At 41.9% G+C, this 24,470-nt stretch overlaps 1 protein-coding gene across 3 annotated transcripts in view; it reads right to left on the bottom strand.

The window, feature by feature from the left end:
• The window catches only part of LOC104693510 (protocadherin alpha-C2), a 92,297-nt gene that overhangs the window by 12,037 nt on the left and 55,790 nt on the right, over positions 1 to 24,470 (bottom strand). The window lies entirely within an intron of this gene.

The following is a 24,470-nucleotide window of genomic DNA, read 5'->3' on the forward strand; positions in this document are numbered from 1 at the left end:
ACTCTTCTTTGACTAAAAGAGGCTTTTCCTCCCATAAAAATATCAACTTTCTCAGGTAATATCCTTCTACTGCTGTACTTGTGCCCAGTCCTGCTCCCACAGGTAGAATTTTAACCCTTTCCTCCCCAAACTGAGGTTAATCTGCTGCATCCCTGAGACAGCATGTGCCCACATCCAGGATGCTCCTTATCGCCCTTTTAGCTCTAATCGAATGTTGGACTGGGGGGATGCAGCATTGAATGTTTGTGTCGCAGGCAGAGGTGATTAGAGAGACATTACTCCTGCAATACAAGAGAAAATATCTTTGGGGGGGATATTTTCCCTTGTCTGCAGGCTCACAGTGTTTGTTTTAATTTAAGAGTTCATAGCTGAAAACTGAACAGTCCCCCCCTCACCCCGCCCAAAAAAATCCCCCCAAACCCAAAACCAAATCAACCAAACAAAAAACCCCGAATTATTTTCATCTGGTAAATATGTTCTCAATGCAGTGTGGGCAGTTACAGCACCAGCCATTCTGCTCTTGCTTTAATGCAAACAGTAAGATAAAGAGCAGTGAGTAGTGCAGGAAAACTGAAGCTGGAGCTGGGGGGACTGCTCTGCCCCTCAGTACCTGGGAAGGGTGTGGGCAGTGGCTGAGGACAGTGTTTCCCTGAAGACCTGTGGTGGGTTGGTCTTGCTACCACAAAGGAAAGGCTTTTCTTTCCTTTCATGTCAAACCAGGTGCTATGCAGCCAAAATGCCCTAATTAAACGTCCTTAAATGCCCTAAACTGAATGACTAGAGCAACAAGCAGCTATCCAGACCTCTGCTGAAGGCTGATTTCAGGAGTGCTTGGTAACACATCCCAAAAAGGTGGACTTTGAGTCTGATCTTAAAAAATTTTTGAGCTTTGTGGGTCACATCTTTTGTATGTGACCAGGAGCAGGGATGGCACTCTAACCATTTTCAGGAGGCTGCTGCTGTGGGTGGGGTTTGCCTCCGTTATATAAGGAAATACTGTAAAGAGAGCAAAAGTCACTGCAGAAGACAAAGCTCTGAATGTCGGGAGGACAGAACATGTCTGTGCACTGCTTAATCTATATTATGGAAAGCCAATTCTGGTTACTGTCTTCTGTCTAATTTAAATAAAAAATACTTTTATTCTAACATACGAGCCCTTTTATGTGAGAGACAACAGGCTCACCGAGCATCATAAATCCTGCTGTGAAGGTGAAAAGGAAGAAGCATTTCCTGGCTGCTGCTGGAGCTGTACCAGTGCCCTGCAGCCAGCCAGCCCCCTCCTCCCCTTGCTCTCTGCTAGATGAGCTGTTGAACGGACGCCAAGAGCACAGACGTGCATTCTTTCCAGGCATCTCCTGCCACTGGGGGTCACTCTGCTTCTATGGGGTGATACAGGATCTGCTTGGACTCCTGTCTACAGCCACTGCAGCCACCTTCTGCCTCAGCCCCCATCTCGAAGGCTGGCTGTGATTGATTCCCCAAAGAAGGAAAATTTCAGGTTACTTAACGGGGAGGCAGGATTAAATGTTCTAGTATTGAATTTCTATTTACAAGGGCCTGGAGTGGCAGGACAAGGGGAATGGCTTCAAACTGACAGAGAATAGGTTTAGATTAGATATTAGAAAAAAAATCCTTTACTATGAAGGTGGTGAGGCCCTGGCACAGGTTGCCCAGAGAAGCTGTGGCTGCCCCATCCCTGGAAGTGTTTAAAGCCAGGTTAGATGGGACTTGGAGCCACCTGGTCTAGTAGAAGGTGTCCCTGCCCATGGCAGGGGGGTGGAAGGAAGATCTTTAAGGTCCTTTCCAACCCAGGCCATTCCGTGATTCTGTGACTCTATGTTTTCCTGGACAGGCTTAGATTGGTTTCATTTGTGTCCATCTTGGAGAGTGAACACTACTAAGAGAATTGACTTCAATTCAGTCCCTCCCTCCTGCTTACCCTCAACAAAACTTTATCAAGTACCAGTCTCTACAGCTCTGAAAACTTTCCACAGGTACCCTTACCTGAGCACAGTCCACATTACTGCTGGTGCACAAACAGCAGAGAGTCCAGCACAGCTCCCAAATCCGAGTGCTGGTAGGCAAGAGAGAATCCCCACTATTTAACTGAGCACAATTAATAGAAAGACAGTAACTATGGAAACTTGAAGCATCAATTTTAGCCTTTCAAGGCAGAATCTAATTTTAACCAACTAATTGGGTGCTTGAAGTGGTAGTGAAAGAAAAAGGGACACGTTTTTGTCAGTGCTCTTAGAGGCATCTATTTTAAACATGAATGAATGTGTGAGCTTCACCATTTAGAGAGGATGGGACAGTAATGGAACAGGGACACATGAGAAATGGTATTAGAGGTAATTTTTTCTTTCTTTCTCCATCATCTATGTTTAGCTTACAGACTTCAACCATTCCTCTTGTATATGGCTCTCACCCCAATAGCCCAAACCATTGCAATCTCCAGGCCAGATCATTACAGGGTAAAGCTTTCTGCTTAGATATTCCTTAAAAAACCACAAACACACAAAGCTTCAGAGAGTGGGAAATGCAGTTCCTTGTCTCTAAGAGGCTGAAGGTGGCTCTGAACATCAGAGCTGACACCTGTTCCCTGGCTCCCTCTGGCTATGATCTCAAATAAAGGGATAATTTTACCAGTATTTTATAGATGAAACCTGAAACTGGCCTTTTCCCTATCTATGAAGAGGAAGAAAGGGTACTACTAATGTTTAATTTAGTTTGGTTTTGTTATCCCCAACTGATTGCACAATATTAAAAGTAAACTGTACCATACAGGTACATAAAATTAATTTAGACCTACAAAATCCTTTAGCTGACCTACTTTGACTAGTTTACCACTGAACCTCTGCAAACTTCTCCTCTGAAAGCCAATTAACTAAGTACTAACCAATGTCTATTTTGATTCTCTCCAATGTGGCTGTTAGCCAGCAACCTGCCCCAGAGATGTCTGTCACTGTAATACCTTCCACAAAATGGGGCTGTAAAACTGAAGACATCAAAGGCTGCAAAACAGACTCTGGCAGTCACAGCATTCTTTCCCTTCCACAATATATATGTCACATTAGCAGCTTCCTATCATCTCCTGTTAGGATCACATCCCATTATTATTCCTTTTTACTGATAGGGGATGAATGGAGCTAAGAATATTCCACATCAGTTAAAAAGGAATCTTAATTAAATGTGATGAGTAAGTGCTAATACAATATGATAAGCCCCCTGGATAAGCATGCTACATAATTTCTCTCTTTTTCAGAAACCTTTAAACATTCTTCGAGAAGAAAATGGAGGTGACCTTGCAAAGACGCCCCACATCCCTTCTCCTAGTGCAGAAATAGTTTTGCTCTTTCAAGTGCTTGCAAGGCCCACCTCTGGAGGATTTTTTCTCAGGTTGTAGGTAAATCCAGGTGCTATGATCACTGAGAATCATCTGGGCCTTTAACCCTTTAAAGCAGATTTTTTGGTGCTGATGAAATGAACCTGCCTGACTGCTCTGGAAGTCTGGACCTACTGGATCACAGAGCCAAACCTTCTCTCTGTCCTCTGCTGCAGCTAAAGGTGTCTTCTCAAAATGGAGCCATATGACAAATTAGATTTTCAGCGGACTTTTATAGCTGTAATTCTCCATGCAGATCTATCAAATATCAAAACCCAGCTCTGGATGGTTGTTAAAATTACATTTAAACGTGTTTATGAACCTCCTAACTTGTTCAGTGCTTTATTCGACTTGGTCACACAGATTGAAATCACTGCTAGGTGATATGCTGTAAAGGGCACATAATACTGAAACAAAATAAACTTAACAAAAAGATCACTTGAGGGGGGATAATGCACAATTAGGGAATATTAAAGTATGGTTATCTAAGTAAAGCTAAGATCAAATTTGTTTGATTGAAATGGATGGCAGCACATTGCAAAAGGCACTTTAAGAGTTGCAGCTGCCTTTGTGACTTGTCTCAGACTACACTTTCTTAAATATTCATCAGATGGCAAGTATTAAGTCTGGGAGGCTCTCTGGAGCCTAACACAGAGAAAGTGGGTAGAGCTATTTCACTCGATCACCATAACCACTTCAGAATAGACCACTCATCATCCCAGTGTAAGAGTTAGTAAATTATATGCTTTGTATTTCAATATTTTGATTTTAGTTTTATGGCCCCAGTCATGCTTTAAGCCAAGAATTGTTCCCTCAATGGAACAATTGGAGAAGTGGCTCAGATTTGTCCTTCCACATAAAATGATGCTTTATATTATACTCAGGAACTGCTCATTTGCTAATGAACTCTCTTTCTAGAAAGGCTCAGATAGTTGTAGTAACATATCCAAAACTTATTTATTTAATATTCCTGCCATTTCACTTCTCCAAAGGAAATATTAAAAGTGGAAGACCTGGCTCGAAATGAACAGGAAGATCAAATCTGGGAAATTAATTATTACACATAGATTGTAATGGATGTAAAATGGGTATCTGAGAGCAAAGAAGGGGAAATTAACTTTTTTTCCGCATTATTGCTTAATGGAGGCTGACTTAGGAAAAAATCCTACCCTGATTAAATTGGAGAAAATTTCTTTTACTTGTGATTCCTTTAAATGAATAGGCAGGGAAAAAATCAAGGACAGACTGTATCTGGATTGATAGCATAGTTATTTTCCTTTCAGGAAATGTGTCATATGCTCAGGTAACTAGGACAAGCTGTCAAAGAATAGAAACATTTAAAAGATCTCAGTGTTCATAAAGGCTAAAAGGTGATGTTATTGCTTCCTGAATCCTTCACTTCAAACGGAATTTTAATTTACCATCTGGTGGAATCTACATGTAGAATATTTTTAAATTATTTTAACACGGAATTAAACTTCACACTTCCATTTTCCTATTGTAATTGTGTGTATTATACGTGTCCATGTTAATATAAAACTGGGTCATTTGTTTTGAGTTTCTGCAGTTTTTGAGGTGGTGACTGACTTCTGAATTTTACACATCAGACTCTACTTTCCCAGCATCTTTTTCAGTCCCACCACTACCAGGTCAGATCATGGAGGAAAGGGCTTCTTACATTATCAACTCATCTGGAAGTAGCTGAGTGGGTGCTGTCACAGAGTTGTTAGGATTGGAAGGGACCTCTGGAGATCATCCAGTCCAACCCCCCTGCCAAGGCAGGGGCACCTGGGGCAGGTTACATGGGAAGTGTCCAGGTGGGTTTGGAATGTCTCCAGAGAGGGGGACTCCACAACCTCCAGGAGCAGCTGTTCCAGTGCTCTGCCACCTTAACGTAATGAAGTTCTTCCTTGTGTTGAGATGGAAGTTTTCATGGTTTAGCTTATGGCCATTACTCCTTGTCCTGTCGCTGGGCACCACTGAAAAGAGTCTGGAACCATCCTCTGACACCCCTTGGAGGTAGTTATATGCATTAATGAGATCCCCTCTCAGTCTTCCTTTCTCCAGACTAAACAAGCCCAGCTTCTACAGTCTCTCCTTATAAGAGCAATGCTCCAGACCCCTCATCATCTTTGTGGCCCCCACTGGATCCTCTCCAGTGGCTCCTTGTCTTTCTGTGACTGTGGAGTCATGTCTCAGCTTTGGTGAATGAGTTGGCAACTTTTCACTGCAAAGGTGTGAGACCAGAATGTGTCAGAAGGAGCACAAAGTCAAAAATGCTTCATCCTCAGACTGTGCTACCTGACAGTTCCATAAAAGGGCATTTTTTCAGCTATTTTAATATTTTTCCCTCACCATAAAGGGAAGGGGGGGGTGGGGGGGAGAACCAACTTCTGCAGCAAAATGCCAGTTGCCTGGACAGCAGCAAGAGCTGCCATTCATTAATCTTGATAACACCTTGCCCAACTAAGCACTAGGTGTAAATGGCTGCATTCCTTAAATTGCTTCATATGCTCTCTATGATCCACAACTGCAGCACCAAACATCACTTAAATGCGTTCCCTTTACACCAGACTTGAAGAAGAAATAGCTTGGGGTCGCCAGTGGAAACACAGACCATGACAACAAGGAGAAAAAAGCTCTATTTATATCGCTTCCTGCTGACACATGGAATAGCACACACTTCATTCAAGCATGCACGCAGCTGCTCAGTGGCTGGAATTTCTGCAGCAGCTTCAAGGCTCGAGGAAGCGCAGTCAAAGCAGATATACTCTGCACCGAGGAGGAAAGACAGCAAAAGGATGCTTTGAAATGCTCTGGTTGATCTAGTTCATTCTACTCACCAGGGAGGCACTCAATTTGATATTCAAAAACATGTGTGCATATCTCCTGAAACTAGCACGAATATTTAATAGCTCTTCTTGCAAAAAACAGGATAATCATGCCTGCAGATCTTCCACAAGCAGCTATGGACCATTTTTGCCTCAGCAATCATCCAATTTGCATCTCTAGTGAAACAACTCAGTGAAGAGGCAAACAGATTTTTATCTCTGTGCTTGAGCAGATCTGCCAGTTGCTTAAAGCTTAAAGTGTCAATCTTCAGGCAGGGACAATACCTGGAGACAGGACAAATATTTAGGCTCAATATCAAATACCAGAGAGAGACTCTTCATCAGGAACTGTAGTCACAGGACAAGGGGGAATGGATTCAAACTGAAATAGGGGAAATTTAGGTTACAGGAGAAATTCTTTCCTGTGAGGGTGGGCAGGCCCTGGCACAGGGTGCCCAGAGAAGCTGTGGCTGCCCCTGGATCCCTGGAAATGTCCAAGGCCAGGTTGGATGGGGCCTGGAGCAATCTGGGCTAGTGGAAGGTGTCCCTGCCCATGGCAGGGGGGGTGAAACAAGATGATCTTTAAGGTCCCTTCCAACCCAAACCATTCTGTGACTCTATGATTCTACTGAAATGAGCCATGCAGCTTTTAGTACCTGAGGGAATCAATTACACAAAAATTAATTATGATGGCTTTACTCTCTTTTCTTGCAGTGGTCAGAGCTTTCCCTCGGCACATATTTTTTAGAGATACAAACAAAACTTAAAAAAGAAGTGAGAGGGAAAGCCAACAATATGACAACAAAACAACTGTTTGCAATGACTGAAAATATTGTGTTAATTGCTCAGCTGCTCTCTTCAGGGCCTCAGACTTTCACCAAAATATACCAAGTGGGGTGGCTTCACCATTACTGAAGAAGTTCAGATAAACTCATAAATCCACAGACACAGTAGGAATCTTCTGTTTCTCCTTCCACCCAAAGTCTCCTGTTTGCACAAATATGTCTGCAACTGCACCCAGACCTGCAGAGCTTTCTTAAGGCAAAACCCACTCTTCCCCCTCTATAAATAACTCAGGAATCAGTTCATACTCCTCCCAAATATCCTTCCCACTCCTGCCCACAGCTTTGATTTCATGCTTGTCTTCAGAAGCCAGAGTGAATCACCCATTTCCTGCCTCCTAATCCTCACTCTATCACAAGCCTCTCTGCAGGTTTTCTGCTGCTCTTCCAGGTAATTCTGCTTTGGGTTCAATAAGAAAAGCTGCATTAAGATAGAAAAATGCTGAGCAGGTGGCACTACCATAGACTAACAGAAGAGAAAGGAATCAAGCTTGTTCCCTCGTGGCTGCTGTATTTTAAACACAATTAAATAATGAAAGAGCATAAATTGCAGCCTGGATTTTCTCACTTAGTTTTTTCTACCCATGTGGGGTAGCGAACTCCACGTGGGATTTTTGTGTCTCCAGTCTTTGCAATGTGGAATCATGTCATACCCATTCAACCTTGACAGGTCACTTCATTAAAGTATCAGTAGTTTTGTGAGAATCTCAGGTTTCATGTGAGAATAAAGAAACCCCAAACCTTAAAAAAAAGAATTTTGGCTGTTAATGCACTGGAAAACAAACAAAAGGAAGTCACTTGAGACTTAAGTTTTGAGTGTTTGGAAGTGGCGGCATAGGACTGACCCAATACAATTTCATGGTCTGTTTATCCATCCTGTTCTCTACACCATCATGCATTTCATAACAGGTGCTTTCCCTTACCCAGGCATCTGTGACAAACAGAACATGCTGCAGAGAAAGCAACTGCCTTCATAAATCTAATTCCAGTCAATGAAGAGTTCACTTCTGAGAATCACAGAACTGCGCAATCAATAATCATGGTCTGCAAGATAGAAAAATATCTTCTGATGGCTTCCTTCAAAGCTATGCACTGGATTCTGGATTCTTTTTCAGTATTCCAGGATTGTGCAGCTTCCCTAAAGGCTGTGTGGACCAACACTGGTATCCTGCATAACTGTATCTGGCACTTGACCTGAATATGTTTCTCCCGATTAGGCAGTGACATTCTCATCTGGAAACTCTGTTTGTATGTTCAAATTGTTGTCTCAGCATAAAGGTGTACTGCAGTTATTCTGAAAACCCAAATGTGTGACACTGTCTGTATTTCAAGAACTTTAGTTATTAGCATGATTTGGAAGCTTTCACTCCCAGATCCCAGAATCTGCTGCACCTTATTCCTCCCAGCACACGTGTTATGAAGTGATGAGTCTCTGTCAAGTGGTGATGCCAAACTCAGCAGAGAAACAAAGACTTATTAACACCTAAATAAGAATTAGCCAGTGGCTGCTAGCCTGGATTCTTCCAGGTCACAGATAAAGCAGGTCTGCAAAGGAGGTAGAATTTCTGCCCAGCACCTCTTCTCTGCAGCAAACAGGAGACCTCACTGCCAGGTGCAACAATTTGTTCCCATTCACAAATACTAAATTGACCTCAGCATCCAAATATTGCACTTGCCTTAATTCATGGTGTATATTTGTCATATTTGCCATGAGAATTGCACGGTCTCAGATCACATCTTCTGTATGGAAAAAACCCCGCAACAGCTGCCACTTTGCAGATCAAATAAAGGGCACTCAAACCAAAATCATTTCTTGTCTCCTCAGTTCCCCTGGGAAAGTAGGACTTTGTATCCAGACCAGAAAGCCTAAAACTCAGCATATGGCAGAGCAGAAAGCAAGCTCTGCTGCACAAGAACATTTATTTGCCAGTTCAAGAGTAATACACTGAGTATCTGAGGTGACCTTAACTATTAATCTAACACAGGATGTGAATAGTTGTGCTTCCAAAAGTCACAAAATGTCCACAAAAATGAATATGGCAGAATTAACACAGCTCCACTTTTTACCGCTAATTACTCTGAAGTGCAAAATGCCCAGTTCTCTCATTTTGTGCATGCTACATGATGGCTGCTAGAGTTTTGAAGGCTCAAAGGCTGCTCCAGCATTACATAATCACAGAATTGAACAAAATCAAGTCTATAATCCCTATGGCTTTAGAAAAAGCTGGGCAAGGGAGGGAAGGAAGAAAAAAATAATCACAACTCTAATGATGTAGAAAAAATAAACAAGAAGTTTAATTTTTTTAAAATTTGATGATCTTTAACTACTGGGCTCTGCACGTGTGGTTGGTAATAATTGCTTTTCAAGGATCTGCTCAAGTATAATGCTCTGCACAGCTCAAATGAAAGGTTATTGCCATGAACTCAAAATGGTAGAGCAAATATTTAATTACTGTTTTCTCCAATTCCCAGGCTGTATCTTAACAGCAGAGTCCAATACAATCTCGTCCACTTTTGGCAGAATCCATCAGCATCTTTCCTAAATCCCAAGCAGTAGCATCAAAGACTGATTAAAGGTTTGGAAAAAAAATAAATTCTGTGGCTTTCTGGGCACTGTGTATCACTTGGGAAAGATATCAACTAGGTTGGGTGATTGAGCTAAAAATAAGATTTTAAAAGACACAGATAATTGGGGTCTCCAATTAAGAGTCTCCTCAGAATTTTAGTTTTTTAACACGAGCAGGTGCTGGTGGGAGGATGACTGGTCAGCCCACGTAAGGAGAGAACAATCACTTGAGCAGCCTCACTTTCCATGGAAAGTACTAGATAAACATTCATGGAAGATTCTCCCTCATTTCCAGGCCTCTGGTTGCCTACATACCCCCTTTCTAGGGTATGATATGAGGATTTTTCTCTAGGCTTGCTACCTTTCCCAGTAAATGGTAATTCAGTGCCACTGGCTGCCATTCAGATGTCTTGGAGTTCCTCTATTGTCTGCGTATACCAATAAATTTTTTTTCAAGCCCTAATGCCCTTGAGCACTTACTCCCAGAAATGCCTCCCAAAAGCTGAGGCAAAACCAGACAGCTCGTTCTGTCTGACAGAACAGAGTTCTGGCACCTCAGTCAGGAAATACTGCCTTGGGCTGGACACTTGGTCCTCAGACGGTGGAAATAGCTGACATTGTCATCAATGGGGTGCCAATAATGATTCTCAGCTTACCCACAAGTTTTTAAATAATTATTTAGTTGTGGATTTGCTTTTCTAATTGTAACAAAGATACCAATTTCCTTTCTTCACACTCTGTTCTTTCTACAGTGGTGCCACTGCATCTGATGGCCACTGCATTTTAGTAGTTTCATGAATGTTGGACTCTGTTCTGACTTCAGCTTGGTTTAAGAAACGTATCATTAGAGGGAATGGAAGGGGAGGAAGAACACAAATGAGTTCTCCCTTCTCTCTTGTGAATATGTTCAGGCAACACTGCAGCCACATGCAAGAGTGACTCTGCCTACTATGATGAATTCCAAGTAATTCTCATGGTTAGTGGGTTTCTTGCCAGCAGCCTGCAACTGCCCACCAGCCACTAAACGTTAATACAATGTTCGGTCACGTTCTCCAATCTAGTATTGCTGCTTATCAGCACTGCTGATTATATTGCAGCTGGCAGCACAATCCATCTGAAATGGAATTGGTCATTGATCAGACTGCCCAGACAGCAGCTGAATGCCTGGCAGCTCTTTGTGGTGAGGATACCTACTGAGGCTGTCTGGGTCTGCAAAATCATGCCATAGGTGTGATCTTCATCCTACGTTTCCACATTACCAGGTGGATTCTTCTACCTGGTTTGTTTAAGACTGGATGGCTGCTGTATCCAGACTTGGAGTAAATCTTCTTCCATACTCAGTATCACTGCTGGTCTTTCCCAGCAAAGGACAAAGGTTATAGTCTTAAGTGAGAAGTCATGGGTCTGGGTATTTTCACTTCCAGCTGCAAAACAGCATCTCCAGGAGGGATGATAAGACTACTTGAATAATAGTGAAAAAGGGACTTAGTGAACATAGTTCAGCTGATCCTTAACTACCTGCTCAAGGAAATGACAAATTGAGTGTAACACATCACTTCTCTCCACCAGAATTTGCTTGAGCTCACAAGTTTGTGTGACCAACTATCACTGGGATGCTATCATTGAAACCACAGGAGATTGAAGTTCAACCAAAACCTCATCTTCTGGGGTTTTTTCTGATTTTTAGTTTCTCGCTTGTCTAACTTGTTATAGCATAGCTGTAACTCATCTGCATCTCATCTGTAATTTCTAAATTCGATGTATCAAGTGCTGGAGTTCTATATTCCTCAAGCATATTTCTATTCAACATTCTAGTCCATAAATACACTTCAGACACAACATATTTTAGAAGAAATAATTTTTTCAGGGGGTTACTATACTTCTCAAACCCCTTATCAAATGCTTTACTATTCTTAGACATAGTATCTCTTTCATTGTTGGCATTTTTCTTACTCAAATAATGCAGGTCCTTATCTTTCTTTGCTTTTCATTATCTGTTCTGATCAACGCTACAACAAGATCAGTTCTTGTTTCCCCTTTCTGCCTTGTTTTCACAAGTCTGATTCTCTACAAGCACAACAGACCTTTGTTCTGAGCATGCAGTTCCACGCATTGTCTGTGGTATCCCTAACCCCTTTTGTGCCAGTATGAGTTCTCAGCAGCAGCTAATTGAGTTGAAAATTGAGCCTACACAAGCCTCTTCAGGCAGAGCAGTTCCCTGAACCAGCTAATTCTATAGTCAGGGGAAAAGCAACGCTGATTTGATAGAGGACTGGAATATATGGCAAGAACTAAAAGAAAAGCAGAACAAAAAATCCCAAGATTTCATACAATAGCCTGGATTAGAAGGGACCTTAAACCTCATCTCATTCCAAATCCATGCCATGGGCAGGGACACCTTCCACTACCCCAGGTTGCTCCAAGCCTCGTCCAACCTGGCCTTGAACACTTCCAGGAAGAGACCTAGACAGGTAGAAACTGATAGGGAACTACATAAAGCCATTCTTTTAGTATACATAACCCCCCTGAAATGCATCCAAGCTCTTCCTAAAGTTGAAACACAGCTCTTTCTAAAAAGTAAAATTACTTGCAGGTAGGACTACAGACATCAGGACAGAAATCAGCTTCCTAATGTTTTCTTCAAACTGGTTTGTGCAGCTTCTCTCCATCCTCCACCAAGGAAGGAAAAAAAAAAAAGAGGAAGAGCAGCAAAATTCTGTCATGCTCATGACATCTGTGCGTTACAGACTAGGGATTTTTATTTTGGTTTCCTAGCAACTCTGAAGGCCAATTCAGCAGTGATTTTATACTGAGCACCAGTTACAGGGTTGCTTCAGCTCCTCTCAGAGCGAGACTTCAGAACCTTTAACTGCCTCCTCCTCTTCTTTAATGCACAAGTGCAATCTTAGGCTGACTGGTAAATTAGTAACACCTACGTTTTATTTTACCTACATTCCATCCTCTGATGATTTTTTATTCCACATGGAAAAATGATGAAGAGCTCTTAAACTAGTACTTAATCAAATTAGTCAGGGGAAATGAACAAATGGAAAGGAGGATCTGCAGATTACAATGGAGCTATCATCAAAGGAGATCAAAGCCAGAGCTGACCTCACATCGTAGCTATGAAGGAGCCAGACACAGTTTCTGCAATGTCTGTTACAAATTCTTGCCATCTGTGAATGGTAAAAGGAGAAAACCCAGGCAAGAATAACGAGGTTAACTGTAGACCTTGATGAGCACTAAGCTTTTAAAATTATATTTGACATATAATTTCAAGATTCATAAAAATGCACCAAGAAGTAAACACTCGGAGCATCAGTATTTATGGCTGGGAGTATCTTTTCCACTGAGACCAGCTACAAAGCTGGCAGAAATGCTCCGAGCTTTCCATCACACTGTCTAGCCAACACGCCTCAGAGAAGATCAGAAGTTGACCTGCATGGATTTAGTCTGCACAACCCACTGGCCTCCCTGCTAGGGCTGCCAATTAGTTTCAGCTGTGACAGTGTTTTCTCCGACGTGGCAAATTGCCAGTGGGGAACTGGATTAAGATCACCAAATTACCTTGCCTGTCAGCCCAGAAGTAAGCAGCTCTCTTTGCCATTTACAGGTCTCCTGGCTAGGTCCAGGTGCAGTTTGAAAGCCTGTACACCAGGATGGATGTACTGATTTACAGTGTGGAACAACAGAAATATGCTTTGTTCTGTCTCCAGACTTCACTGCTGAAAATAGTTTTACTGTCTAACTGCACCTGCACTCTTCAGAGGGGAAAAGGCAGGGACCTAGAGCAGTCACCAGCACGTGTGGTCCTTGTGAAACTGCCACCTTTCTTGCCCCACAGAAAATCAGTTCAATTAAAAGCAAAAGGCGATGTTCCTCACGGTGCTTTATTTCCCCTAACTGAAGTCTGGGCATAAATGAAGCAGATAATCTGACACTAATGTTATTAATTTATTTTAATTCTTTGGTTTCCAGCTACGCATGTGGGAGACCCTGCTACCTACTTAGCATAAATTTGCAGCAAGATAATAATCTACTGAGAACAGGTAATTTTCACCGTGAAGAGATGACATTATGCATGGTAACTAGAGAGAACAAATCACCTGGAAACCGAATCAGCAGGCTGGTGCTGGCCCACTCCTCTTGCTGATAGTCTATGCATGATGCAGTCACAGGTTTTTTTGAGAGAATTTATCCTCTACATGTGACTGAAGACATTTGACTCTGGGCATTTGGAAAGGACACTGTAACCATTGGAGCCTGTCTGCTTATATTGTCAGAGAGGACAACAGGAGCAGTTTGAAATGGAATGGTGTGGACAATTCAGCTGCTGTAGTTATTAATTATGACCACTTAACCACCACTATGGGTGTGCAAATTGATTTACCACTAAAATGTCAGTCTCTTGCTCCTGAGAGCATACTGGATCACAAATGCAGCATGAGATGGTGAAAAGCAGAGAGCAGGAGGGAGAAGAATGTACTCTGCGACCGCAAATCCCGAGATGTGTTTAATGTGTAATGTTCCTTGGTAAAGAAAATTCCAGTTTGGATTTCGGTTCTTAAAAGCAAAGTTGTAAGGTCTACAGGCAGGGTTTGAAGGAAAATTGGGGGAGGAATTGTTTATTCTGCATTTTTCAGCCTTATGAAAATATTTTCAATATTCATTTTGCCATTTTTCACTCACTGCCTTTGGTCAAAACTTCTTTCATTTTACTGTGTCTTAGAACATTCTTCCTTTAAACTCAGCTACCATATTCAAGTGATTATATGGAACAAAAACATCAGACAATTTAATCAAGGGAACTAAAGAAGGCTCATGGCTTTCCTGATTGTTTTTAAGTGTAGTCTGGGTTCTGGATTTTCAAGTGCCTCTCAATGCATTAAAAATCTGCATATGAAAAAACTGCTGATTTTTCTGCATATGAAAAAACTGCTGAAATACGAAATTACTTGAAGATCAGAGTTTGCATCTTGGAAATAACTAGCTGTTTCTTTTTTCAAGGTTTGAATAATTTAGCTAGAATAAGCCCTCCAAAGGACCAGGCACTAAGCCAAGGAGGTGGGGTTACAGGATAAGAAGGCATAACCTACCTAAGGCAAAATCCCTTGGCCAGCTCTAGTAACCACAGGGACAAATGCAGAGACAGAAGGGCAGAGGACCTCTCTTGCCCTTAATTGTCTAAGTGAGCCTAAGGAGATTAGCTGCACAATTAGGTATCTAATTAGTGCCACTCCCAGCCAGGACAGCAGCCTGTTTTCCGTGTGCTTCAGTATTATACACCTGAGGTCTGACCTATAAATGGAGTTTGAACTCCCTTTGCAGCCCCTCAAATCCCACCTCACTCTATGCTGCAGGATAGCACACACACCACCACAAAAGAGTCTCTGAATCCATTGGCACAGAATTTGTTTGTCAGGAAACAAATCTTGCTTTTTCAAAGACTCCTTTTCAGAACAGCCCAAAAAGAAGTCACATGAGACAGAACTGGGACACAAACAGCAAATCATAGAAGGGCTTGGGGTGGAAGGGACCTTAAAGCTCAGTTACTCCCAACCCCTGCCACGGGCAGGGACACTTTCCACTATCCCAGGTTCCTCCAAGCCCCTGGCCTTTAACACTTCCAGGGATGGAGCAGCTGCATTTTCTCTGGGCAACCTGTGTCAGTACCTCACCACCCTTCTTATTAAGAAGAAAGAACTTCTTAACATCCAACCTAAACCTACTCTACGTTTGAAGCCAACCCCCCTTGTCCTGTCACTCCACACCCTTATTCTTTTGAAGCGCTTATCCTGTTCCTAGTAACCAACTCAATAAAAATACAAGCAAGTTAATTTTGTCATATTCACACCCCTCTCAGTCAGTTCTGTTCTAGCTCCAGTCTCCACAGCTTTGTTGTGGGATGACCTGCTGCTGTTAACTGGTTTGCTCTGGTCACCTCTTTGTATCTGACCCCAGCACTGCATGCTGAGTGGGGACATTCAGGCTGCACCAGGTCTCCCTTGTGTTCTCTGAACCTGTTCTATCCACCTGTGCAAACAGAAGCAGCACACTCTTTTTCTCAGCATAAGCACATAGGAACAGTTTCCACAAGACCACAAAGGGTTTCTGGTGTGGTTTTTTTTGCTTCCTAATCAACCCATTTATTTTGCTAGTTGCGTGTGCATGCTAAGAGGGGATGCTTTTAGGGATGGCTGACTGTAATTATATAAGACAAGAGCAGAGAAGCTGCATTCAGATTCATTTCCTCCACAGCCAGAGCCTTGATTTTCTGAGTATTAAATCCCCATAATGAAGGGGAAGCCTTTGCGTGCTGCTATTGCTGTTCTACATCTCTCATTACACCCTCCAAGTGCACACAAGTAATGACCAAATGAGTTCAGGGTTTAGCTCTTGAAGTAAAATCAGCATCTCTAGGTCAATGTTACATAAATAGCCAGAATGTGTGCTGGAAAAACATCCACGTATTGCTTTCTCTGCCTCATGCAGCCCTGTTCTGGAGTCTCAACAAAACAAGGGGACGGCCAAGAGATCAGAGAGGTTCAAAAGAGAGAAACATCATTATAAGAATCATAGAATGGCTTGGGTTGGAAGGGGCCTTGAAGACCATGTCATTTTAACCTCCCTGCCATCAGCAGGGACACCTTCCACTAGACCAGGTTGCTCCAAGTCCCATCCAGCCTGGCCTTGGACACTGCCAGGGATCCAGGGGCAGCCACAGCTTCTCTGGGCACCCTGTGCCAGGGCCTCCCCACCCTCAAAGGAAAGAATTTCTTCCTAATACCTAATCTAAACCTACTCTGTCATCGTGAAGCAATTCCCCCTTGTCCTGTCAGTCCGTGCTCCTGTAAAAAGTCTCTCTCCCATGACCCAGAGGAACATGAAGCAGCCTCTGCTTGCCTCTTTAAAAAGCAGGGCTTGGGAGCTGCTAAAGGTCTGACTGCACAAGCACAGGGCTGTAAGCACTGCAGTGAAACAGGAGGGCTGGAACAATAACTGCACCGTGTTCAGGAAGTCCTGACCTAATGGACTCTCCATGGCTCAGCAGGCTGGAACGGAGCTGGGAGGGAGAGCCCCAAAACAGTCTGACAATGCTGTTATTTTTTGCTCAGTGAGAACATTTTGGGCCAGGTAGATGCTGATCAACAGCCCCATAGAGCACTCTGTGATAAGAGTAATTTCAGTTTTGCTGTACTTTGTTTTTCCTCTTTTTAAACCAGGATAATGAACGTGTCCTTTCCCTTGTGTTCCCAGACTTCGTCTGCCCTGCTCATGTCAGTGGCAAGTTCCTTAAGGCAAGGCTTGTCTTTTGCTATTTGTATGGGCTTTGTGTAGCACCATCTGACCTGAGAGGCACTGCCACACTACAACATTAACAACAGACGCTGAAGCAATGCCTGGTTACAAAAATAAACACATGAAAAATACATTTATGACCCTTGTGTACAGCGAAGTGCTGCACACAGGCAGACATCCATTAAGAGAAGATTCAATATCAGAGAGTGGTCTGGACTACCTCAACCTCTTTTCTGCTTCCATCACTTGCAATATAAATACATTCCAGATCAGAATTTCTTAGGATTACTTAGAAATGTCCTTATTTTATCCATCTGTTCTCCATCAGATAGTAAAATGTATATTGCAAGAGACAACAGGGTTAAAATTCATCTGGGATCATAAATACCATAGGTTGTTTTAACATTTACTTGAGTATATTTTCTTTAAAAAAAAAAATCAAAATAGAATAAAATTAAGCCCACAGCAGTAGAGGAAGAGATAAAAAACAACCCCCAAACCACGCACACAAAAGCGAGGCACAACAGGGAAAAAATAAAGCAGCTGTAACCTCAAGTGGAAACAATTTGATTACCATCAATTCCCTGAAGTACTGACCAGATAAACACTTGTTTAGTTTATAAGTTCTGACAAGATCACAACCCCAGGTAGTACAGTGGCAAGGGAGTGATTTTTCTATTTATTTATTGAAACTGCTGAGAAAATAATAAAGACAGGAATAAAAATCTATGTCTTCTGTGTAGCTGCAAAATATTACCAGTAGGCAGACAAGGCAAACTCACTGGTATTGTTACCAAGATCACAAAGAAACACGTCTAATGCAAAAGACAGTGAAAAAGTTGCTTAGATTTGAAAATCTGACTTTCTTGTACTTATAAAATAATTTCCTACCAGATGTCAAAGAAGTAATCACATCATCTGGCAAATGTTATATTTGCCCCCCCCCCCCTTTTATGTTTTTCTCAGTTATGAGAAGTATTTTTATTTTTTAATTGTGAATTTAACCTCCATTTTGAGGAAGCAAAAAGATTATTACAGGAAAGGAGGAATTAAGTAGACAAGCAGTTATTGCTATTAAACTTTCTCTTAGTGCCTAAACATAGAAATTATAGCCAGATAAACTGCTTATGTAAAATCTCTTTATCAGTTCTTAAAATGACAAAGTCTGGAGCTGCAGCAGCTTTTGTCCACAGTTTCAGAAGACTTTCTTCATGTTGTTCAGTCACAGAAAACCTCTAGCCTTCTGCCTCCTTTACTCTTACTTCATTCCTGGTTTTAGAAAATTTGCAGGTCCCCAGTGTTATTAACATCTCAGCTGCAGCTATCAGTCCTACCTTTAAGAAACCTTCACTGAAACAATCACCCCATGGGGGGATCAGAAGTTGGACTTCATCTCCAGCTGGGAAAATTCAACAACTGGCTCCAGTCAGGGACAAATGTGGCCCCAATCCAAATGGAAAGATGCATGTAGACAGGGTCTGGACTAAATGATGAGATGCACAAATGCATTCTGCATTGCCTGGGCCTAATGAGAAAGGTAAATTCTTCTCACAAATATTTGCAGCAGGTGAAATCAAGAACTGGCCATTGTACACGAAGACATAAACTCTTCCAAGACCATTGCTTTGACAGTCAAAATTAACACAAAGTCTTATTCAAATACATTAAGTCAAAGAGACCACACAATCTAGAAGTTTCCAGCATTAGCCTTTTCCAAATTCTGATGAGTCCTATCTTTTTTTCCTCACACTGAGCCTTCAAGGACTAAGGTATTACACGCTATTAAATCTCTCATCCATGTCATCTCATTTACTTGGTACACGCTGCTGAAAAGTAATGGACCCCTTGATAAAGATCACAAGCACTATTTCAGGTCAGTCATGAGGGTTTTGCAGCTAAGAGGAAGATAAATTAACAGAAAGTAAATTTAACTTTAGCCAAGTCATGACTGCACTTTCTGTATAATATCATCTATCACCCCCTCCTTTCTTTGCTCACTCAGCTGAACAGAAATCTAAACTAACCTATTAATTTACCCAGTCCCAACTCCAAATATTGAAAGACCAAAGTGCTGGCTCAACCACAGTTTGGATGGGGTGAAGCAGATGAGTTTCTGGTCATAACAGTCATCAGCTTTGATCAGTATGTCAAGTTGCATCTGTCATAAAAATATGTACTTTTGACATGCTCTTTTGAAAAAATCCTTTTGATTTCAAAATGCTTTTCTTCAGTCCAAGTAGCATTTGAAATTCTCAGTCCTCTCCAGCTTCCATCAGGCTGTCAAAATGAGCAGCATTTACCCCTGAAAATTCTTAGTTCAGTATGAAATATTGAAAAGGTGATGTGGGGCCAAGCTGGTGATCTACATTTCAACCTTCCTGAAATAACAGTACAGAGGGGAGACAGTGGACAGATGAGCAGGAAGAAACCAAAGTCATTAGATGGAAGGAATAAACAAGAAAATTTAGAAAGAGAGAGAGGTACATACTTGGCAAACCAGATAGGTAACAAGAAAGGAGTGAAAATGGAGCAAACAGAAGTGGAAAGCCAAAAAGCAGGGAGTATGCAGGGAATGTTCTGGGAATGAAGTGTTTTGGGAATAGGGGCAAAACTGAGGACTGTACATCATGTCGAAGGTCTCAGCAACTGGCTGGAATTGACTTGAGAATTCAATGACCAAAATCTAAACATAAGATAAAAGAAAGGGATGTAGCCCTATATAACCCTTGCAGATCATTTCTATTTCAGTTTATGTCGTTGCACTGCATCTACCCAAGTAAGCTGGCATGATTTCCTTCCCCAGACTCCACTGAGCTGATAGATACTGCAGCTTCAAATAATTACTTCAGTGTGCTTAGTGGGGATGATTTTTTCCATGATACAAGAGGCTGTGAACAAAAGCTCTGTGGTACTTTCCTATGTAGTCTTAGGAGCTGCTTAGGACGTTCATTTTGGGAATTTATTAAATCACTGATTTGAAGACTAATTATCATGAGAAACAGAAATAACTAGGCTGTTCTGTATTCCCCCTATTCTGTTCTTTAAAATACTACTCATACTATCACAGTGTTTCTTAGACCACTCGAGGTATGGATTTTAGGGCTGATATTTTGCTTTCTATATATTTCTGGTTTTGAAGGCTGGAATTATGAAATTCCACAGAAAACTGGTTATTAATTTAAAAAATAGGAAGAGGCTTTAGATATGCACAGCTGCATTTTCTAGCTCCTTCCATTTTAAACAGCTGCAGCATCCTGCAACAAACCAAGAACCCAGTTTTGTATTCTGGGTTGCTAATTAGTTATTATCTTTTATAGCTTTAATCAATGAACTGCTAAAGCTAAGCCAGAGCAGTGTACTCTGCTGTTATTTGTAAATTAACCTTTAACAGTCTCAAAGAAACAGCACTTTCAGCCCCTGAACATTCTTTGCAGTGACTGCTTGATGAGTCTTAATCGCACCCTTTTTCTGTAGATGAGGAAGGTCATTTGAAGAAGGAGAATAGAAACTCACTGACATTTAGGAAGAAATTGTCCTCCACTTACAGCCACAGTGTAAAGCTTTATCATATGAAATATGTCACAACTTAGGTCTCATCATCCTCTGAGTTATTTTCTTAGGCTCTTTAAACCTGATTTTCAGAAGACTAATTCAGGGGCCAAGAGCTTTGTGACAGTGCTGTGGGACCCTGTGAGCTTCTACCATAATGCCTGCCTGATTTGAAGACCAGTGTCTGCTCCAACAGTGAGAGTCAACACTCCCCCAATACTTTTCATTCCTTCTGTGCTGCTGTTACATGAACTCAAAGATGCAGACAATGTCAAATGGGCAATCCATGAAAAGAACAACTGCGGTGCAGCTTTCTGTCCCGCTCATCACTATCTATTACCCAGCCCCAGTGTGCCAATCTTTCTTCCAGTGACCTGTGCTCAGTAGTCACTTAAAAATCGACACTGTGCCATTCCCAATGCTATCTGCCTCCTGCAGACCTTCTGGCATCTCTTCCAATTGTTTCTCTCTACCAGATCCTCTGTGCTCACCTTTCTATGCAAGGTTTTTACTGGTGTCCCCTCTCATGCCCTTAGAGATCTGCTCGGATCTCTCCTTACACTATCATCCTGTATCTCATCTGGGCCCTTATCACAGTTTCATTGGGACAAAGTATCTCTTTCAGATACAATATTCTTATTCAGGTTGGATTTACTTGCTTGACATCCAAAGTAGTCTGTGAAACAGAGAATTGGGATTGCCACAACTAACAGTGGACAATTATAATGATTTCTTTCCCTATCAAGGCATTCTTGGACATTTTTCTTAAAATCCACACAAGAACCCCTCTCCTTTCTTCACAGTTTTCCCACAGTCATTCTGTTTACAACACCCTACCCCAAACCAGCAGTACAAAACTCACGAGGAAGACTGACTTTACCTTTCAGGCCATTTTGCTTATTTGACATATTTACAGTTGCCTCACATTTAATTTTCAGAATTCATCACTTATTCTGCATCTCATGCCCCATCAATGGAGCTTGCCTGCATTCCAGGTGATTGCAGCAGGAACCATCCTCTGAGAACAATACAAATATTCCAGAGAAACTGTAGTTCCCAGCATAAACCCAAGTCTAGGGGTAAGTGGGCAAGGAATACCCCTAGCTAGCATGGCACATGTGAGAAGGTCACAGTTAGGCAGGAAGTAAGGAACAGCAGGAAAAACTGAATAAAACCAGGAAAAGCTGTGAGACACACAAATTTCTGAGGAAAAACACTGAATTAGTCCGATTTGGGGTGATGGGATGCAAAGAGCTTTGTATAAAGGGACCTTATAAATCATCTTGTTTCACACCCTTGCCATGGGACACCTTCCACTAGCCCAGGTTGCTCCAAGCCTCATACAAACTGGCCTTGAACACTCCCAGAGATGAGACAGCCACAGATTCTCTGGGCACCCTGTGCCAGGGCCTCACCACCCTCACAGGGAAAAATTTCTTTCTGCAGTGCTCCCAACCAGTCCATGATGGGCTGTCTGGTGTCCTCGCACCCTTGGGAGAGCCCAGTCAGTGCAGGCAGGCTCTGTTAAAATAATTGCACTGCATCCAACTCTGGGGCCCCAGCACAGGAAGGACAATGATCTGTTGGAGCTTTAAAAAACAGGGTTATCACCTCTCCTCCCCAGCTAATTCCCTGAGAAAAGGAAAAAAAATAGCAGATATATTTAGAAGAATGTTACCACTGCAAAAGCATAAGTACAAAATTACTGTATTTTAGGATGGCATTTGCCTAGGCAATCTTAATTCAGTCCCTTGTGCATATTTGTAAGGGTAGACACTGAAATCCTAATTTCCTGAAAGTCTGTGGGCTACCTGACATGGACTTCAGAGATGCTAGTATTTCACCCGTAGCTTCGCCTACACACTGACAAATTTCAGATGCTGATTTTAGCATGAGATCCTTTCATCTTTTACAGAACTGTCTGAATGGAAGTATTTTATTTTCCCCTCTCTACAAATGGTGTGTGGCCCAGTGTCTTATTTACTGCACACACATAAAGTCTACGTTGAATACAGGATTTGAAATTTCTCATGACTGTTTTTCATCACAAATCCTTATTGTTCTCCTGGGTCTTACTTGTGCTATGAAACCATCTTTAGACTGTTTTTGTGAAGCATTTGCATTACACCAGTTCTGTTTTGTAGATTGGAACCAGCAGCACAGAGAAATACACGCAGATTTGTCTAATGCCTACTAACTCTAAGCTCTGAATTATTCATAAGTCTGATTTATTCAGAAATCTTCAGTGTTTTATGTCTAGAGCAAAATTTCTGTTCATCCTAGTTTCTGTTATGAGCTCTCACCATTTTTGCCAATCAAGCTCCTTTTATTCTGAGTCAGTGATCAAAAAAACAGAGTTCATTCAGATTAGTGGTCATCCAAAGTCTGATAGAATTGTCAAAACTGTCAAAGGACATAGAGCAGGAACCAGAAATCTGTCTTCATTCCCTGAACTCACTATACAGCATGTGGGGGACTAATAGCATGCCCCAGAGAGCTAAACTCAAAGCCAGAGGGAGTTTGAACCTTCCTGTCCCACCTCACCTGGAAGTTTCCCAACTGCAAACCTAAAATCTGTTGGACTGGTGCCTAAGAAGGTGCAAACACAATTAAAAACTGCCAGATCCAAATTCACTGTCCTTTGCATGGATGAAATATTAATAAAGTCAACAGGAATGCTGTCAGTCAAATAAGGACTAGGTTTTGCTTGGGCAACCCATATGTGCTGAAAAACAGGTGATGATGTTCAAGTTCAGCTATATATTAGGAACTAAGGATTTACAGATTTAACACTTGACTTGTTATTACAGGTCTTGAACCTAATAACAAAAAAAGAAAGAACCACTTGAAAAGAGATCTGTGGGAAACTATAGGCAAGATTCTAAATCAGTGGTAGTAATTTGCTAAGTATGTGATGTGCTGAGGCTACCAAAGCTAATTAATCCTGACGTTTCTCCATTAAACACCTGTTTGCTATTAAGGATCAGGGATATCTACAGCTTTTGGGTACGAAGAGAGGAGAAGAATATTATCTGAAACCCACTACCAAAAAAAAAAAGTCTAATTAATGTAATATCAGGGTCACTAATCCCTTGGGAGTGGACAAAGACAAAATAATCTTTGTGCAGGGACGCATTCATTGCACAAGTGCCTCACAAGTCACGGAGGGAAGCAGCATTAGAGCCAAGGGTTACTTCTGCTCAAACAAAGAGATGTTCAGGTTCCCCAAGCAAGTCTAAAATGATAAGACCCAAAAAAGAAGAGCAAGAAGGACTCCAGATAATGGAACAGGGCTCTGGAACCCAAATGTCAATGGACCTTCTCGGATGACAGAACCATTCTACCTTTGCCCTTACATTCAGGTGCCTGGAAATTGGCAGTACCAGCAAGCAAACATCTGGGGAATGTTTGTATCCATATTGAACTGGTGTAAGGCAATACACTGAGTGCTCAGTCAAGGATGATTAGTGCAGCTGAAAGCCTGAGGGAACCCCTTGCAAAGGTTAGAGTGTACTTGTGGTGACATTTTCAAATGCAAGCTCAATAGTCACACACCCCTCATATTCTGCAAAGGCTGTGTCTTCCTGCAAAGCCTGCAAGAGAAGGAAGGGCACACAAGCCCCAGGTGATAGCCCAGGGGCCCATTATATACTAAATTAATTTTCAAATCTGTTTCTGCAAACAGCCCTTCTCCAACACAAGTGCAGGTTTTTCTGGGCACCATTAATTTGTGGATGTTGTAACTGTGATTGCAAATCCTCGAGTTGTTCCTTAGCCCCTTATTCAGGTGAAATTCCCCTTTAAGTAAAAAGAAAAGTATGCACCAAAAAGATTAAACAAAGCAACTATCATATTTTTCTCCTGGAGACCCCACTTCCCAGCATTTGAGCTGCCTCTGTGATATGAGCATCACTCCTCATTTGAATTCCTGACTGGCAGTGCTCACAGAGCTGCCATCCAGGGCTCTTCACCCTACATAGGGCATCCACTGAGTTTAC

The sequence above is a fragment of the Corvus cornix genome, chromosome 13 (genome assembly GCF_000738735.6).
Source record: "Corvus cornix cornix isolate S_Up_H32 chromosome 13, ASM73873v5, whole genome shotgun sequence".
In the NCBI taxonomy this organism is placed as follows: Eukaryota; Metazoa; Chordata; class Aves; order Passeriformes; family Corvidae; genus Corvus; species Corvus cornix.